Below are 20,481 nucleotides of genomic sequence, written 5' to 3'. Positions count from 1 at the left end.
AAAGGAGTCACTGGCTGTTAAGGAGTGGTCCACGTACTCCATTGACAGTGACGAGGAATCAGCAAGTCAGGAAAACGAGGGCACTACTGGTGTGCTCACCCGTGCGCAGTCGTATAGGTCCTAGTCATCAAACCACTCGCCCTGTGGATGTAGACCGAAAAAAGGCAAAATGACTCAACTCCCAAACGAAGATGAAGATCAAATCACTGTACCAAAGAGTGTACTGTCAAGTTCTATCACTGGATCTAAGGAGGACTCTAAAAATAGAAACGAGATAAACAAATCTCTAAACCCAAGACAAACACAAGTGCAAAGGTCAAAACAGACTGGACAACACCATCGAGAGTGTGCCGAGAAACTTTGTGTGCATTCAGGTGCGACAGGGAAAATTCGGATTGTAAACATCTTTCCAGACGGGAATGAAGTAAACCTGAACAGAAATAACGTGATGCGTTTACTTCATGTAATTCCTCTATTGTGTACAATCGCGTCAGATGACATCCATCTCGTTGAATATATTTTGGAGACCTGCTCTGACCAAGTTTTCTTAGATATCCGCTCACAAGCGGTAGAAAAAACCATACTAGCAGCGAAAGACTAACTTCTTTCAAATGGTTTTCAGGTTTCATTCCAAAGAGAAGAAAGTAAGAAACAGCGGTCATTGAGCAAGTCCATGGCTGAAGACAGCCGCACTACTAACAAAAAGAGGAGAGACATCCTAAAAGAAGTATTTAACATTCATCCCGCAGGAATTGCCAAAACAGCCCAGAATAAGTTGAGAGATAATACGACTGGTCAGCGCAGGAAGTAACTAGTCTCGCAGAACGGAAAAGTGCTCACTGGACTGGTGTCATGGAACACACAGGGTTTCACCCATCTCTTTCGAGATCTTTCTCTTTCGCTAGACAACAACCTTCCGATATGTCTACAAGAAACGTGGCTACGAGAAGAACCAATAAGAGATGGGTATTCCATAATACTAAACCCCGCAGGAAAAAATCGCCTTGGTCGCCCATTTTCGTGGCTGTTAATAATGTTGAGCAATTCCTTTGGTTGGGAAATAAAAGAAACCTATATGCCCAACCTATTTGTTCTAGGGATCTTGATGGATTTTAAACCAACGGTCTTCGATGTCCCAAAAATGTTACTTTTGATAAACACGTACTGGAACCCGAAGATATTTACGAGCTGTTCTTTGAAATCGCTAACAGCAATCATAGACAACAATCTGTTGAAATGGCACTCACTGCAGATAATCATATGTGGCGATCTAAACTGTTCCTGGTTTGATGACATCCAGTCAACAATTTGGCTCACAAAAGAATCATCAGATCCCTATGCGGAGAGAAGACACCTATGGTGTAGTGCTATGGAATCCCGTGACTGTAATATGCTGAATGGGAAGACAAAGAGTGATAATCCGTCCAAGCCAACCTGGCATTGCGAGACAACGCATAAAACGCTAAACTATATATGGATCTCAAATAATGTATGGACCAACATCAAAGATCTTGAAATACGTAAAAGTGATAAGTGACCATGATCCATTGGTGTTACATTGGATGTGTGATAAAATTACATATTATAGCATCTATGTAACCGCTGTTGAGGTCAATCAAGGTGGGAACAGGCTTCGAATCAAGGCGGCCCAAGTAGAAAAGCTATAACAAAATCTCCGAGAAGGAAATTTGTCACCACAAAGCAAAATAAATTTTGCACCAATGCTTACGAAATTTCGTGCCGCAATTAAGTCAAGAGGCAGTTTACCTAAAGAACCGAAACACGTCTTCAGCCGTACTGTGTGCAACGAAAAAAAGAGTCTGCGTAAAGACATTAGACTCCTTAAGAAATTAGTGTCATAACGTTGCCCTAGAAATTAAAAAGAGGAAGTTGAAATACAGGAACTGGTTGAAGTCTTTCATGTGCTTAAGAGATCAGGAAAGAGGCGAACAAATATTAAAGTTAATCTTGACTCACAATTCAAGAGAAACTTGGAAGATCTTAAATAAAGGTACGCTGAACCAAAAGTTATCGCAGTCGAATAGCATCTCAAAGGCGAATTGGGAAGATCATTTTCGCAAAGTATTCGGAGCTTCCTTCACATGCAGTACTGCGCTGACATTAGAAGGCAATGTAACCTGGGATGTTATTGAGAACACGGAGGACATTGCGCTCATAATCCAGCATCTAAAAAAATTCTAGGGCGGCAGGGCCTGATGGCATAACTAACATGCTGAAAGAAAAAAAAGAGCAATGGTCCATTTTCATTGTCTACTTATTTGAATTAATCGCATTGTTTAAAGAAATACCAGACTCTTGGAGATCAGCGGTTGTCGTACCAGTGTTCAAGAAGGGCACTTGGGCCGACCCCACAAACTATCGGCCGATTGCTCTTCTTGACACTATTGGAAAAATCTTTGCAACCTGTCTACAACGCAAACTAACGAGATGGGCTAACGAATCAGGTTTGATGGACTGTAGACAAACAGGTTTTACCAAAGGTGTGGGGACCGAGGTAAACCTGATGATACTAACTCTGATAACTGGAGACGCTGAAGAAAAAATCAAAAATGTTTTTGGCATTCATTGACATGCGTCAAGCATTTGACTCAGTTAATCGAGACAAATTGTGGAGAAAGCTATCCAAGTGCAATTGCCCAGCGTCGCCATTACATCCAGTGATTGCACTACACTCGAATACCACAGTGTGTGTGCGGATGAACTCCCAAGGTGAGCCAACAAATAAAATACCGACTAAAAATGGAGTCAAACAGGGTTGCCCCCTTGCGGCGTTACTGTTTAAATTGTACATTGCAGATATTCCATCAGCGTTTAGAGACGTTAAATGCTTCCCGCCAAAGGTGAATGGACAAAAGATTAGCTATGCAATTTACGCAGACGATATTGTATTAATGGATCTTACACAAATCGGGCTCCAGAGGCTGCTCAGTAGCTTCCAAACGTATTGTGAAGCAAATGACTTAATAATAAACAAAAAAAAGACAAAGATCCTGGCAAGGTGTTCACCAAGAAGGATCGTGCATTTAAATGGTCCATCAGTCACGAAAACATTGAAATTGTCTCTTCCATACGTTATCTGGGAATACTTTTTAACAACTCAATAACTCTAAAAAATCGCATGAACATCTATGCTCTACAAGGAGCCCGGAATCATGCTGAATATGGTAAATTTACAACAATCCCAGTGCTGACATTTTACAAACAGAAGGTCATCCCTGCGATCAGCTTCGGCTCGGAAACTGGGTGGAATTTGAGCGTTAATTGCTGGGAAACACTGGAAGGCAAGTTTTGGAGACGAGTACTTAGGCTCCCTGCACACGTCTCAGTAAAATCAATTAGACATGAGCTAGGCCTCGACTCCTTATATACAACAATGTTATGGAGATCAATCGGTATGGTAAGGAAAATATATCTGACCAATCCAGCACCGGCATATAAGATTTTGTCTGCATCAATGTTAAGACCGCATGAAGGGCTGCTGAGTTGTTGGGTCAACAAAATAAAGCTAATAGTCGACGCGGCAGACATCAAGTGGGAAACAGTGATTGTCTACTCCACAACTAGCCAAAATAAAATTACGTCAATGGAGTTGGATACAGAACTCAGAAAACCGAGCTGTCTTGAAGACCACATTGGATTTAGGATTAGCAGAAAACAGCTTGGATCATTTACCCAAATATCTAAAGCAATTTCCCTCCAGATTTCACCGCAATAAATTCCTGCGATTATGGCTAAACCTATATCACACAAAAGATATGCTTTGGGCTAGACATGACGAAAAAACAATGGACAATATTTGTAGATTTTGTCAAGTGTCAGAAGAATCCCTAAAACATCTAATAATGGATTGTGAGGAGTTGGTCGAAGTTCGTTCACTGTTTTTAGGAAAGTATGCTCCTGTAAATGACATTGTTGACGATTGGTGGTTCAGGATGCTCTCTAGCAACAATGCTCATTTAACATGTGTGGTGATTAATTTCTTAGAAAAGATTATACCAAACGAAGTAATGAAATCAGCAACAGAATAGGAAGGATATTGTTTTGCTTTTTGTTGCACCATAATTATCTGTTTTTGTGTCTGTGTTCTGTATTGTAATAAAAGTTTGAATAAACTACAAATTACAAATAAAAAAATAAAAATTAAAAAAAAGTGAGAGATTACAGGGGATAGTTAAAAAAGGGCTTCTCCTAGTCTTCCTTGTTTAGGCCCCCCACCCAGATCATCCCGCAGTACACCACCCCCAGGGACGGATCAGAAACCACATGCCTTTCCCTGGCCACAAAAGCAGGGTCCTAGACCGTTTTTCTGGGGAGAATCCCATCAGATTCTTCATATATACCAAAACAGTGTATATGGTGCTTGATATACCCATCTGTGGTAATATTCTACTAAAATGTACCTGCTGTGAGGAACTTGGTTATTCTCACCCTAGACCTTGGTTATTCTTAGATCTTCTGCGCAGGTGGCCAGGGAAAGGCCATCGCTATTGGATCCTTACCTTGGCGGTGAAGAAGGATCACCTGGGTGGAGGGTCCGTGGGAACTGTGAGTGGGGTGCCTTTGGTCGAGACATGGTATCCCCCTTTCCCTAATGGCAACCAACCCAACCCTTCCCCAATTTTTATGATATGATAGGTTATTTATAGCACGCTTAATACCGGAGAAGGAACAGAAGGCTGGTGCATGCAGCAGAGAACCCTACAGCATGGCGTGGGAGCTGGGACTCTCTGGAGCAGATTGAAGAAGCTGAAGGGAACCGTGCAGGAAGGCTGCCCCTTTCCTTTCTGCTCGAATTGCTCGTTCCTCTGTGATGGAGGACCACCACGGGAGTGTCTGAGGGGCAGGAACTGGAGTCATGACACTAAAAGCAGAAGGCTGTGTGATCCGCGCTGCAGCACAAACTTAAAGTGACAGGCAAGTTTCTGCTGAATTTGAAACCCAGCGCACGCGTGCGTGTGTGAATTTCATTCTTTGCTGAATACTTTGTATTGGTGATATCGCGTGCTTCAGACTAGCACGTTTTTGCAAATCTCTGATCATTTCTTTGTCAAACAGATGGGAATGCTTTGTATCGGAGCGGTCGTGTGTGTCAAGAAACATGTTTTCGAAGGTCTCCGAACAGCGAGTCATTCAATTAAAGTGAAATAAACAAATATTGAACTACGGATTTAGTGCAAATAAACCATAAGTAAGATGTATTATTATTGAATACCGAACTGAATTAAAATCTTGCTACCAAACAGAATTAACACATTTGGAACCCAAAAAAGGGGAAAGGAATATTAAATTCGAGAAAAACATTATATTTTGAAGTGCTGAAAATGAATGTAACTCTAAAAAAAAACACAGTATGCTGAAATCTAATGTGACTTTAACCTGCAACCAAAGGATACTGAAGCCTGGTTTACAGGGATGTTTCCAACCTGGGTGAAAGCTGCAAATTATCTGAACAAATATTTTAAAACGACTTTAACTTTACTTGGAGAGAAGGCCATTTTGTGTTTCATTTTGAATTGTCGCTTGAAACTTGGGGAAGGGAACCCTGAGTTCTGACCAGAAACATTTAATTTCAAGGTGGTTTGAACTATGTGACTTGGAACTTGTGGAAGGGGAACCCCTAGTTCTGACTTGGGGAAGTAAACCCTGAGACCTGAAAAGAGACTATTGCATCCTAAATCTAAGAAGGGGAATTTTGAGACTTTTCTTTGTGGAACTGTTTTATACATGGGGAAGGGAGCTGAAAGGAAGCTGCGAGCTGGAAGAAGCTCAGAACCTTGTGTTAAACACTGTTTTCTTTTGGTCGCTGACATCCCTACACATTGTACAGATATAGTTGTCGGGGCAAGTATAGGGGTTAGACACAGATTCCTAAGTGTAACTCTTTGACTCAGACTTTCCTTAGTTTTTTTTTAGCAGTCATTTTGTTAAATTTCTTAGGTTTGAGCTTCTCCCAAAGTACAATTGGGCTATATTGAAGTCGCTGATGAATGCTAATACTAGACAATTCTGGCTTCGCATCAACAACAAAATAGCTGGGGGTGCATCATCCCCGGGGATGCAATTCAGAACATCTAGATGTCTTTTTTTCACAGAAACATTTAGTATATTCCGGTTCATCTGGACCACCAATCTGACCTACTGAATAATCCTGTTTTTGAGGGTCCTTGCCCGTGGAAAATCGAGGATATAGTTTGAACCATTAACCATCTAGGGCGCAGGGTCCTAACGGATTACCTCTGTTTCTTTTGAAGGAGGACCGGTCTGGTGTGCATATTTTTAAAAGCCATATTTTGATGCTATATATGTTTCTCATATAGTTCCAGATTCCTGGAGACAATCGATTATTATTCCCATCTACAAAAAAGGGAATCCTAATGACCCGGAAATTATAGGCCTATTGCCTTGATGGATTCCTCTAGTAAGGTTGTCTCCATCTTGCTTCTCAGAGACTTGAATAGCTTTCTTAGTAAAAGAAATAACACACACTCTCGATTTCAGGTGGGATTTTGGCAGTCGATGGGTACACCGCTGAATGCAACCTTAATTAAACATCTACTACTTAATGCAAAGGCCGTCCAGGGGGGAAATATCTATATGACCTCCCTGGATTTGTCCTCTGCATTTGATTGTGTCGTGCGCCAGCGGTTATGGGCAAGCACTTGAGGCTCAATGTTCCTAGGAAATTGGTACAATTAATTGCTGCGCTACATGAAAACTCATAGATCTGTATTCGATTTAACAGGGAAGGGGCTTTTACTAGGTCTATTTCTGTACAACTGGGCCTCAGACAGGGATGTACTTTGGTGCCTACGCTCTTTAATTTGTATGTTTGTGATATTTAGGAGTTGTGGGGTTCACATGATTTGATATCTGAGAGGCTGGGACACTTGAGAATCCATTGGCTGGCCTTCGCAGATGATATTACTTTTTGATTGGAATCCGCGAGGCCTCCAATGGAAGCTTTATATTTTACAGGCCTACGCCCGCTTTAACAATTTGGTGGCAAATGGGTCCAAATCTAATGTGGTCTTTTCAAGGGAGCTAAAACCTAAGATTATGAAATGGACACATGGGGCTGAATCTCTGGAGTGGGTGGCATCCATTCGCTATTTGGGCTACAATTTATCCAATACATCATCTATTTGTATGTGGAGAATGGCATCTGTTGCCAAAAAGTTGTACCAGCGATTTACCTTCGGTAGTGAAGCAGGCCTGAATATCAACGCCAACATATGGAATCAGCTATAAGGGAAATTCTGGCGCAAGGTCCTCTGCCTCCCACAAAATGTTGCAATTGCAGCGATTAGATACGAAATAGGCTTGCAGTCACTGGGAGCTACAGTATTATGGAAATCCCTTGCCTTATATCGAAAGATGACGATACCCGACAATGTTGTCCAATACGCAATCTTGGAGGAATTACCCAAAAGCCTGTATCATGGATTACTAAAAGTCTGGGAGACAAACATTTTGAAAAAAATTGATTCATGTGGGAGCCTCTGTTGAAGTACTCCACAATAACCCATGTGCTGTTAAAAAAAATAAAAGGTAATTCAATGCGACTGGATTGCGACCCAGCAATATCCATCGAACCTAAAATCACATTCCAAGGTACCTGCAAAAATTCCCTTCAAGATACCAACAAGATCATTTCTTGCGATTAAATCTGCTACCAACCAAAGAGATGCTCTTTCTAAAACATGACAAAGAAACGCTCAACAACATATGTCGAGTCTGTAACAAAGATATTGAGACACTGCGGCATCTACTGACAGAATGTTCAGCTTTAATATCAGAAAGGACCTTGGCCTTGGGTAAGTTCACCCCTCTCAATGGAAACCTGGACGACTGGTGGAATAACCGAATATCTGGACACAACTACATGTTGATCTGTGCAACCGTTGTTTATCTCGACAATCTATTGACAACTTGACGATTAACCAATGTGGCTTGCGATACTCTACTCTAGACTAAGTGTAGCGTTTTATGTTTGTTGTGTTTACTTTGAGTTTTCCTTTTTTTTTCTTTCTTTCTTTCTTTCTTGAGGTTCCGGCGCAATGCATTGAAAGTGTTTGATTTTGAAAGGACTGTTCTAACATTTGTTAAAACATTTTGTACAAAACTTAATACAAATAAAAATTAAAATTTTGCAATCTTTTACCATTCAATCACATGTTGACGTGGTTGTCCGTGCGCTCTGGGTTCCTCAGCTGCTTTGGGCAGACTCACCGGTCTTTACCAGTGTCTCAGTTGCTAGCTCCTCTGCGTTATGGCTTGTTCTTTTGCCTTCCAGGTTGAAGTGTGTGGACACTCCCCCAGCACCCGCTCCGGCTCTGCGGTCATGCGCCGGCTCTCCTCCATGGCCCGGGATTGTCTGTTGCTTCACAAAGCGACCAAACCTCCAAGAGCTCCTGCACTGCCCCCTTCTTGCTTGCATGCAGCGTCTCTCTCCCTGTACCGGCGGCCTCCTCTGCTTCGCCAGTGCTCTCTGTGTGCCTCATGCTTTGGAGCCTCAGTGTCGATGGCAATGTCTCCTCCTGCACTGTTCACTGCACCTCCCTCCTCCATGATGTGGTTGCAATTTTTAAATGGCCACCTCAGTGTAGCTTTGGAAAAAAAACTAGTCTGCATGTTGTAGCTCAAGGTCCTGTCACTTTGCACAAACTCACTAGTCCTTCTCCTTGTCTCAGTACCTGAGTGGTTCTGGGAGTTGAAGTCCATAACTTTCTTTGGGCTTTTAACTCCTGGATATTTTTTTTCTCCCAGAATTTGCAAAAAGGCACATCAAGATTAGAGGTCATGGTTACCTCTGGACTGTTTTTCTCCTGGACTTTGCATAACGGAACATCAAGAACCAAAGGTGCTGTGTGAGTTATGGTCATTTAGGTGGAAAGAGGGGGCCTAACTAGAATAATCTAGAAAAATGGTTTCTTGACTTACTCTACAGCGGTGAATCAAATCATTATCTGACAATAGGCCATTAATGTCTTGGTGTTCAGGGGTTCTTTCTCATGGGAAAGGGGGGAACATTGTGACTCCTTCAATGAAGTCATAACATCCCCCAGGTAGTTGTATCCTGCCCTGTGATGCTCCCTCATACTGCCACCCCCAGGATCAGGAAGCGGCTGCCATCTCCTAGCCACATGGGAGGAGGTCACTGCCGGGAAAACAGTGATAAATCCATCGGATTCATCACAACACACTGGACAAATCGGTCTCAAAATAAATCTATAAAAAGAAGCACATGCCTTGTGAAGTAGAGGGTATTAGGCTGCCATTCCATAGAGCATGGTGTGTGTTGCACAGAGAGGAGCAAGAGAAGGAGAGTTGGAGAGCTTGAACCTGTGTTTGCTAAGCCAAATTGTCCAACTAGTTAATAGTGACTGAGATGTAAGCAGAGTAGGCCATGAAAGGAGCGGGTAGAATAAAGAGCCTGCTGAGAACCTGGGCCCAACCTCTGGCAGAAGATAACCCTTTATAGAGGGCCCAGAGAACAGGTGGTGCCTACCCCTATCCTGATGGCAGCTACAGGAAGACCAACAAACAAGCTTGCATGTCGCTGAAAACCTAGGTGATGGGTGAGTTAAAGTCCTACCTGAAAGTAAATCAATATTGTGAAGAATTCCTATCCAAAGCCAGATTCAAACCACTAGTGCAAAAGAGGCACCAAGCTCGCTTGCCCATGTCCAGTTGTCAAGCCTTCACCCACTCGAAGAGATCAGTGAGACTAGGAAAAATCAAACTCCATTACTGCCTTCTCTTCAAGGACTAGATTTAGGGACTGCACCAAGGACATTTGGTTCTTGTAGAGAAGGCTCATCATGGATTTCGATTTTTTTTTTTTCCCTTTCCCTTTTCACAATTGCCTTATTCCCTCTTGTATTTTTATCCTACCCAAACATGTGTTCCTCCAACCCATCATCCTGAGATTGAGAAGTTTTGTGGTCTGGATCAATGCATGACTGAAAGCTCAAAGTATAGAGTCCAAAAAGGTTTATTTTGCCAAGGGCTTAATGTACACTGAAAATAGGATTCTGCACCATTTGGATCTTTCATGGATTCACATGCTTTAAATAATCCCCGCCAACAGGTTGGGAATAAGTTTGTCCATCGACGACCTTGCCCGACGAGGGACCTGCTGAGGACGAAAACTACACCGGAATCCGTTGTAAATGCTCTGTTGACGAGCGCAACGATCCTCACAGTCGCCCGAAAACCACAGTCGACGACACCACGATCAACCACGGCCATCAAACCATCGTCGTCAGCCTCGTCATCATCTAAGACCATCAAACCATTGTCGTTGATTTTGTCGATGGGTAAACAAGCAAAATCTTCGGCGACATTGTCCACACACCCGTCAACGACAACCATGCCCTCTGAGACCTCCTTGTCGACCGTGCTGGCTGCTTCACCATCGACAACAGTACCGTCCACAGAAAGCCAGATGTCGATGGCAGCATTGAAAGTCATCGGCACCTTTCCTGTTTGCGACGTCCACAGGGGGGCCCGAAAAGGAAGTTAGAGCGTCCTCGTCTACAGGCACGCAGAAAATATCAAAAATCAGGAAAACTGAAGGAATATAGAAAAATGTAAGCAAAAACACAAGAGGACTAAATTAAATTTTGAGGTCTATAAAAGAGACTATTTGAAACGTAACAGTAAGACAAACGTCAAGGGAAATGCCAGCATTAAAAACTGTATGCTACAAGTATGATGTTGAATACTTGAATGCAGTAGAGGATTTCATAAAGCCTTAAGGACTATAAAAGTGTGCAGCCCAGAGAACTATATCAAGTTTTGATGACTACTTTAGTGTGAAACCCAATGAAGCCCAAGCATTAAAAACATTCTGTTGTTCAATACTTGGATGTAACAATTTGTAAAGTTTGAAATCTGTGCAATGTTAATAAAGGACAGCCAGTGAATTATACTCACCCTCGGATCCTTTCAAACAGGTGCAGACAAATTGCCCCTTGCAGTATTTTACACTTTAGTAGCCCATCCATGTCCTTTTGGGTGAATTCTACCTCAGCCAATGGAATGTCGCGTGACAAGCCCCACCCAGGAGGCCATCTTCAGATTCTAACCCCAGCGAGATGAGAGTTGGTGAAATGTAGCCTTGTTCCCTTAGGGATGATAGGTGGGCTTCAGCTTCTCCTTGTTCCTAAATGCAGTAATGCTTGAGGAAGGTGGGTGGGACTGCCCAGGTTGCTGCGCGGCATATATCTGACGGGGGAACCCTTGCCCATAGCACTTTCAAAGACCCCACCGCCCTAGAGGAATGAGCATGGACGGTCCTTGTAGCGGTCAATTGGCTTGAGTGTCGGCCGGCAAAATTGTGGTGGAAACCCATTTGGCAATACCTTGCTTCGAAATAGGTCGACCTTTTGTTAGGGGGGCCAAACGCCAGAAATAGTTGAGACGTTTGTCAAAAATTCTTGCTTCTATGTAGAACTTTAGGACCCTTGAAAGGTCTTGCGAGTGCCGAGATTATTCAGCTGGTGTGGGCGGGCTTGCGAAGAAAACCGGTAGGGTTACTTCGGTTTGACGGTGGAAGTTGGACAACCCGCCCAGGGGAAAAGGAGAAATGTCCATTATCATGTGTCTATTCAACATCATTTAAATATTTGTGCATTTTGTACTAGATTATTGAATCGTCAAATGAAGATGGTTTGTGATTCCAAATCACTTGACTCTTTGTGGTGTTTTCTCAAATTCTTTTTACCAAATGCATGCCTTATAAATAATGAAAAATGTCATTTTGCTATTAAAGCGTGCAGTTTTTTATTTTTTGACATGCTCTACTGGGCTCCATTAACCAGGCCCACGCTCCTATTTATTCGAATACCCCTTTTACTCCAGTTATTGTGTGGTTTATCATCACGCCTTCTTCCCATGCAAGAGTCATCTGAGTTTGGAACTACTTCAAGGGACCTGCTAAAGGGCTGCTTTTCACATCAAGACAGTAGTCTGGTCTATGCGCTTCATGCTAACCCTCCCACAGCTCACAGCAGTGGATTCACTCTCATTGATGGGACAATGCGGATGGAGTAGATGGAATGGGCAAAATGGATAGAGTGGATGGAATAGATAGATAGATAGATGGATGGATGGATGGATGGATGGATGGATGGGGTGGACAGAATGGATGAAACGGACAGAATGGATGGAATGGGTGGATGGATGGAATTGATGGATTGTGTGAAGGGATGGAATGGACCGAGTGGATGGAATGGACCGAGTGGATGGAGTGGTTTGAATGGATGAAGTGGGTGGAGTGGATGGAATGGAAGAATAGGATTGAGTGGATGAAATGGATGGAATTAATGGAGCCCTCAGTTAGAACTGTGAACATTAACCTGACAGGATTGTGAACGTTGGCCAGAGTTGCTTCTAGATGGAGATGCAAATGTTGGCATGTCCCACACTTGGGTAGAGCTGTAAACATTCGCCTGAATCGCATCTGGATAGAAATATGAATGTGAATGTTTTACACGTGTATCACTGTGTACCCTGCCTTCCCGATGCTTTTGCTATATATCCGTATCCCCCACCACCCTGTCGCTGTTTCTCCAGCATGGGGTCTGGCATGGATTCACATGCTCATGAATATTCCCCGTCGTCAGGCTGGGAATCCTCGGTAAAGAAAAAACCAGTATCAGTTTCGTTTCTGATCTGTCTTTCGTAGTAATATCCAATCACTGGTCTCTGCGTCATACTGACCACAGCCAATGACTGCCCTCTACCTAAGCACCGCCTCTGGCAGCCATCTTCAGATTTTTACCGCACGTTCATGTGTTGGGATCCTCGTGCTATTGCTCTCGAGCGTTAGTGCTATTTTTTCATGTTTTTTCTCAAAAAACGTCTTGTTTTCGGTCAAAAGAGCCTCAAGCTCCACCGACTCTCCATCCGATCAACGGGGACCCGTGTCGGATTCGTCTGCGCCCCTCAAGGGTGAAGATTTCGTCGAGCTACGCTTTTGGAGGACTCCAGAAGTTTCTCAGGCCCGGACATGGCCCAGGAGAAGGGATGCTCGACGCCCGGAAAGCTGTTCAGGGTCTGCCCTGGATGCCAGCTGCAGAACGTCTTTAAGGAGGACGAACACTCCTTTTGTCTCTACTGCTTACATGAGGACAAGACGCACGTGGAGAAGGACTGTGCGTTTTGCGGCAACATGTCGGAGCGGACCATGAAGGACCGCCATCAACGTCTCGCCAACTGGCTGGAAGGGAAGAGCCCGTCAGGCGAGAAGAAGAAGAAGAAATCCGAGCGGTCTTCTAAGACCTTTGAGGACGCCCCGGCGACGGGGGTCCAACACAAGGCAAAGCACCGCGAGTCCGCTGGCACCGGGAGTGCCGAACGGTCGGGCTCTACGGGCGCCAGGCAGGGCGCACCCTCCCCGGCACCATCAACCACGAGCCAACGCTCTGGGTCGGGTAAGAGGAAGGCCGAGCACCCGGCAAAGCTCCTGGAGAGGCCCCGGTCGAGCTCGAAGGCCCCATCGGAGGGGGAGCGAGGCAGTGCCCCCCCCCCTCAAGGATAAGGCGGTGAGCGCACCTAAGGTGGTCAAGGCCTTAATCCATCCGGCCAAGCCCTCTATCAAAACTGTCGCGGCGGCCCTGGCTCAGCCTGTGGGGGCTACACCAGTGGTGGCGACCTCGGGGCTCAGAGTCTCCCTGCCACCTCGGAGGGAGTCCTCTTTTGTGCCCATCGATAGGGCCCCCGTGAAATCCCCCGTGGGGAAGAAAAAGGGGGGGCAGGGCGTCGTCGTAGATTCGGCCTCAACCTCGGAGGAGGAGCTGGTTGAAGTCTTAAGCCACGGCCTCGGCGTGGAAGAAGACCGGCCCGTCGGGATGGATCCCGACGCAGGCGACGACGACGACATCGAGGGTACCGACGGGGCCCCTGATCGCCCGTCGGATCCCCCTCTGCCAGCGCCGCGAGACAGCTCGGCGGCCATTTTGTTGGCTATACAGTCCTTATGCTCAGAGATAAGGACGAGACTACCGTTGCCGACGGAACCTCTCCCGTCGGGGGACCCAGAACCGGGACCTTCTGGTATTCCCCCTACCAAGAAAAGAAGGATCCACCCTCCGCCTCCTTTTCAGCCGTCGCGCCCTTTCCAGCCCTCCTCCCCGTCCACTCGAGGGGATGATACGGGGACTGACACGGCAGCGACGGGTACGGACGACGAGGTATACGACGAGGATGTACCGTCGTCGCCTCCCACCAGGGCTTCTCCGCCCGACGACCTTTATCAGCGGCGCGAGGCCAAGAGGAAGACGGTCCTCTCAGTGCCTCTATTGGACGACATTTGGGATGAGGGCCTCACCCTCCTCAAGAACCCTTCCACGACGCCAGCTAGAAGGGACCGGTACGACAAGAAGTACCGGGTCCCGGACACGGCCCCCCTGTGCCTCCGGGCGCAGCCTACCCCGGACTCCGTCGTCTCCGCGGCGGCCAGGAAAAAAGCGGGGGGGGGTGCGGCCTCCACATCGACTTCCCCACCGGACGGCGAGGGAAAGAAATTGGACGCTATGGGACGCAGAGTCATCTCGTCTGCGGTTTCTCCACCTACCGTCAAGCGGCCCGCTCGTCGGCTCAGGAGGCCTACAGAGGACGAGGCAAGTCTGGCGGACCCCGCCGTCGTCGCCAAGGAGGTCAAGGCGGCAAAGCCTCGTCGAAGCAGGATTGAACCGACCGTGGGGTCGGGCCCCCACCGAAGCACCCCGGTGGGAGGCCGGCTGGCGAGATTCGTCAGCGTGTAGGAGTCCATCTCCACCGACCGTTGGGTGCTGGACGCCTTGGCCCGGGGCCACGCGCTCGAATTTCAAAGAAGGTGTCCGCGCGTCCCCCCCGTGGCCAGGAAGGAACTTCACGTCCCTCAACTTCTCCTGGAGGTAAAGGCGATGCTGAGGAAGGGCGCCATCGAACTCGTCCCAAAGAGACTTCGGGGCTCCGGAGTTTACTCGAGATACTTCCTCGTGAAGAAGAAGACGGGGGGATGGCGCCCCATCCTGGACCTGCGACGTCTGAACAAGTTCATCAAGGCGCAAAAGTTCCGGATGGTCACCCTCCAGCACGTCCTGGGTCAGCTGGAGGAAGGAGACTTCCTGTCGTCGTTGGATTTGGAGGATGCCTACTTCCATATTCCCATCCTAAAGGGGCACCGAAAATTCCTCAGGTTTGTGGTCCAAGGGCGTCACTACCAGTTCAAGGCCCTCCCCTTCGGACTACGGTCGGCCCCCAGGGTATTCACCAAGTGCCTTGCACCGGTGGCGGCGCAGCTGCGCCGCGAGGGGATCCACGTCTACCCCTACCTGGACGACTGGCTCATCCGAGCCAAGTCGAGGGAGCTCGCCCTGGATCACACGGCAAGGACCGTCCGACTTCTCACGGACCTGGGATTCTCCGTGAACTACGCCAAGTCTCACCTGGTACCCGCGCAAAACGCACTGTTTCTGGGAGCGAAGCTCGACACAGTGTCTCTTCTGGCCTCCCCGTCGGAGGAAAGGACCAGGTCCATCCTGGGCAAGGTACAGCGGATTTTGGTTTCCGACGCGGCCAAGGTGAGGTCCATCAAGTCCCTCCTCGGAATGATGTCTTCCTGCATCTACCTCATTCCCATGTGCAGGCTCCGGATGCGCCCGTTGCAGGAGTTCCTGGACGCGCGCTGGATCCAAACGACGGGCAGCTTCGAGGAGAGGATCAAACTCGACGAGAGTTTCCGCCGAGCAGTCCGGTGGTGGGGCAACCGCACGCATCTGACGGCGGGCATGGACTTCCAGACCCCAGATCACCAGGAGACAGTGACCACCGATGCCTCCCTGGAAGGGTGGGGAGCGCACACCGAAAATCTGCACGCGAAAGGCCTTTGGCTCCCGACGGAGAAGTCCCTCCATATCAACGTCCTGGAGCTCCTTGCAGTGTTCTGGGCCCTCAGGTCCTTCCTTCCGTCCCTCAAGGGCAAGGTGGTGAGGATCTTCACCGACAACACCACCACCATGTTTTACATCAGGAAACAGGGCGGAACCAGGTCCCCAGCGCTGTCCAAGGAGGCGCAGGACCTGTGGCATTGGGCCGTCGCCCAAAGGATGTTTCTGGTGCCATTTCATCTGGCAGGGATAAAAAACACCATCGCCGACACACTCAGCAGGGAGCTGCGCTCGTGCCACGAGTGGGAACTACGGCAGGATCTAGTGGATCGCCTCTTCCGACGGTGGGGCACACCCCAGATCGACCTGTTCGCGACGGCGACGAACTCCAAGTGCCGGAGGTTCGCCAGCAGGTTTCCCCAGGCGAGGAGCATGGGCGATGCCTTCTCGTTCCCCTGGGAGGACCTGTTCCTCTACGCATTCCCTCCTTTGCCACTGCTAATCCGGCTCGTCAACCAGCTCAAGAGGTCACGGTGCAGGATGATCCTCGTCTCGCACCTGCGTGGCCGAGGCAGATTTGGTTCCCGGACCTTCTGGACTTGTCAGCGTCCCCGCCAATCAAGCTGCCGGTGGACGCGGATCTTCTCTCCAGGGAAGGAGGCGCCATCCTCCACCACGACCCGAAATCGCTGAACTTGCAGGCCTGGCTCCTGCAGCGCTAGAGTTTGGAGGATGCGACATACCGGCCGACTGCAGAGAGGTTCTTGCAAAGGCCAGGGCGTCCTCGACTCTTAAATGCTACGGACACAAATGGAAGAGGTTCTCTGTCTGGTGCCACGCACAGAAGATTAACCCTCTACGGATTACGGCTCCCCAGGTACTGCCGTACCTGCTGACGCTGGCCAAAGCTGGACTGGCACACGCGTCCATCAAGATTCATCTTGCTGCGATCTCCCGATACACCAGAACCACGGGCCGGACGTCCTTGTGGTCTCATCGTCTGGTGAAAGAGTTCATGAAGGGACTGTTCAGATCGTTCCCGCCGGTGAAGGCTCCGGCCCCGGCGTGGGAGCTCAACGTGGTGCTGACCAAGCTCATGGGACCTCCGTTCGAGCCTCTGCACTCGGCCCCGTTGAAGTTTCTGTCGTGGAAAGCAGCGTTTCTTGTGGCCATCACCTCCGCACGACGGGTGGGAGAGATCCAGGCCCTTTCATGCAAGGCCCCGTACTTGACTTTTCACGACACGAGGGTAGTGCTCAGGACGCACCCCTCCTTCATGCCCAAGGTACCGTCGGACTTCCATCTCAACGAACCCTTGGTGTTGCCTGTGTTCTTCCCGTCGCCTTCGTCGCCGGCTGAGAGGACTTTGCACTCGCTGGATGTGGCTAGAGCGCTAAAGTTCTACGTGGACCGCACGAAGTGTTTTCGGAAGACGTCACAACTCTTTGTGAACTTTGGACCTGTCAATCAGGGGAAGGCTCTCTCGAAGGCTTCCATTTCCAGATGGCTCTCCGGCTGTATCATGTACTGTCATCGGTTGGCAAACCGACCGCTGCCTGGCCGTCCGAGAGCCCATTCCACCAGAGCGATCGCAGCTACCACGGCGTTCCTTTCTGGTGTGCCCCTGCTGGACATATGCAGGGCTGCTACGTGGAGGTCGACGCACACCTTCACGAAATTCTACTGCGTCGATCGGGATTCCAGGGAGGAGTCCAGGGTCGGCCAAGCAGTGCTGCGCAACCTGTTCGCCTGAGGTGAGCCTGGTGAGGAGGTAAGATGCTTAATGTTGAGTTGGATGTACTGCTTAATGTTGAGCCTTTGCCACCTCCCGTGGTTGCGCATGTGTGTACTGCTATGTATTCTTTATTCATGAGCATGTGAATCCATGCCAGACCCCATGCTGGAGAAGGAACAAGTTACTTACCTGTAACTGTTGTTCTCCAGCATGGGTCTGGCATGGATTCACATGCGAACCCTCCCACCTACCCCTCTGCGGCTCTTCACTTGGTCATACTGCCACTTCACGTGCTTCCAAATCTGAAGATGGCTGCCAGAGGCGGTGCTTAGGTAGAGGGCAGTCATTGGCTGTGGTCAGTATGACGCAGAGACCAGTGATTGGATATTACTACGAAAGACAGATCAGAAACGAAACTGATACTGGTTTTTTCTTTACCGAGGATTCCCAGCCTGACGACGGGGAATATTCATGAGCATGTGAATCCATGCCAGACCCATGCTGGAGAACAACAGTTACAGGTAAGTAACTTGTTCCATACCCAGCCCCCTGTCTCTGTGTGTCGCTGTGTTCCCTGCCATCCTGTTCACGTGCCTGGTCTCTGGCGCTTTAAAGCTAACCATCATATCACACCACTACGCTTACTCTCTTCTATACACTTTCTTTCAACTAGAACACAACTATACCCCTGATTAATTCGGCCTAGCTGTTCTCATGCAAATACTACCACATGAACACCTCATCACCCTAATAAAACGTAGCTAGCCGAGCACATTCTGGCCTAGTCGCTCACATGCGTCCTTCAGGCCTAACGCAGCCAGAGCCCAGTCTGGGTGTCCACCCACCAGACTGCACATCTCCAACTGATATCTCCAGCACCGCACCGCACCAGACCTAACGCTAGCATGCAGCTACCACCCAGCAATTACACCAGCTGCACACACATCTGGTGCACCCACCACACCTAACGCTAGCATGCAGCTACCACCCAGCAATTACACCAGCTGCACACACATCTGGTGCACCCACGCACCCTATGACACTATCTCTCTCTACAGACCAGAACTACGGTTCCGAGGGCGCTCAACCTACTAGCGCTTTGAGGTCAGACCAATGATATATAGAGCGCTATATAAATGCCAAGTAACATAACATAACATGCATGTTTGCTTCTTACAGAGGTGATTTTATTTTCTCTCTCGCCCAGTCTGGGCCCTGCAATCTCCTTTTTATTCAAACATTTTCGACCTTTACCATTCAAGGGCTCACATGAGCACATCTCTGGTTCATCACTATTATAGAAACTATCTTCGCTGGAAAGTCCTCGTTACCATGGGGTGCCTTTTTTGTGTGTACTTTTTCCTGAGTAGCTTGGATTTGATCCACTGCCCGTTATTACACTAGCACCCATAAAACACGTTCCCTCTACCCTATGGAGCCCAGGGATCCTTCCAGTGTGTTCGTCTGTGCGCCCCATTCCTATCCCCGCTTCTCCCTGCCCTGTGTCTTGCACTTTTCTTCTTCCCCTACAAACTATGGGCTGCTTAATCCTACGCAAAGGACCAATGCACCGTATTTTGGACGTGGCCACAGTGCCACAAGATCACTACAGTAGTGATTAGTGCAGTATAAAAGCTTAATAGCATACCATACGTCACTGTGTACCCGCCAAGTCGCAATACCAGTCAAGCAGAGAGACCACGTTAGACTGGCGTCAGGCTCTTGAAACCTAGTATTTTATGGCCCTATGCAATGGTCCAACCATAAGAAGAAGCACTCCTGGAACGTGTCACTCCTGGGGAGGAAATTCGGGGACTGACTAAGATGATGAAAGCCTTGGGGATTGTTTGATAGAATGAGGCCACGGTTCGGCCTTGCCTCCTTCGCGGGTCTTACTGGTACACCACTTGGTTTGCTGGAGAGGGTGGAGCCCGCAAAGGGGGGTGTATTTACATGCTTTGCAATTGCCCCAACATTGGGTCTGTTTAGAAGAACGGTTCTGACTCGGTCCAGACGGTTTCTTATGGCAGTTCGAATCTTTCTCCTCACTTTGCTGTACTGGGGCTTGACTTAGTACTGGGTAGGTTTGTGGGAGGGGAAGCGAGGTTGCGATGTCTGGTCTCAGCGGCTGCCAGAACAAGTCTCATTAGTCATTGGAATGGGCGGGGGTCCTAATATGCTGCAAAACTGGAATTGGTTGATGATGGTACTTGTGGCTTACAGTGAAACCATAGCAAGATCTACCAGCTCGAGGAATGGGTTATGAAATGTTAGGCCACCAGTTCTAGTAGTGTAAAAGTGTTGGGCTAAGGAGCACACTCTTAGCCTCTGTGACACGTAAAATGGGACGGAAGGGTTACGGGAGAGATCCAGGCAATCTTGTAGGCCCGGAAGGGGCACTGTAGCAATGCAAGGGATAATTACACTACACCTGGAACTCCGCCCGCCTCTTAAATGTCCCAAATGATAACTTTCAAAAACGAAATGTACTTTTAAAATTAAAATGTATTTTAATAACCTAGTCGACAATGACAAGTACCCTTTTCCTCCATGAAAAATAATTTTACTTCTAAAAGTGGGGAGTAAAATACTCCAAATCGTCTTTATAGAGTCGATTGCTAGAAGATAATCACTACCCAGATCGCATTCCATCACCTGATTTCTTAATCGCATAGATATCCACGTGGATATCTATATCTGACCTGTGTTGCTGAAGAGATCAGTGTCGATCCATGCAGCCCTTGCGTGCCTCCTTTCTGCGTTATACCGTCCAATTCCTCTCTTGCCATATCTGCTGTTTGAAATGTCCAGTAGATTTGTTCTTGGACTAAACCTCTCTTTGCTCTT

The 20,481-nt window shown here is 47.8% G+C and overlaps 1 protein-coding gene across 6 annotated transcripts in view; it reads left to right on the top strand.

Moving 5' to 3' along the window:
- Nucleotides 1-20,481, top strand: part of LPP (LIM domain containing preferred translocation partner in lipoma) — a 1,982,563-nt gene that overhangs the window by 1,945,300 nt on the left and 16,782 nt on the right. The gene's annotated exons all lie outside the window — the stretch shown is intronic.

This window comes from Ambystoma mexicanum, chromosome 10 (genome assembly GCF_040938575.1).
Source record: "Ambystoma mexicanum isolate Mex_15411 chromosome 10, UKY_AmexF1_1, whole genome shotgun sequence".
Taxonomy (NCBI): Eukaryota; Metazoa; Chordata; class Amphibia; order Caudata; family Ambystomatidae; genus Ambystoma; species Ambystoma mexicanum.
The sequence above is the reverse complement of the archived record's forward strand: the minus strand, read 5'-3'. Positions and strand labels throughout refer to the sequence as shown.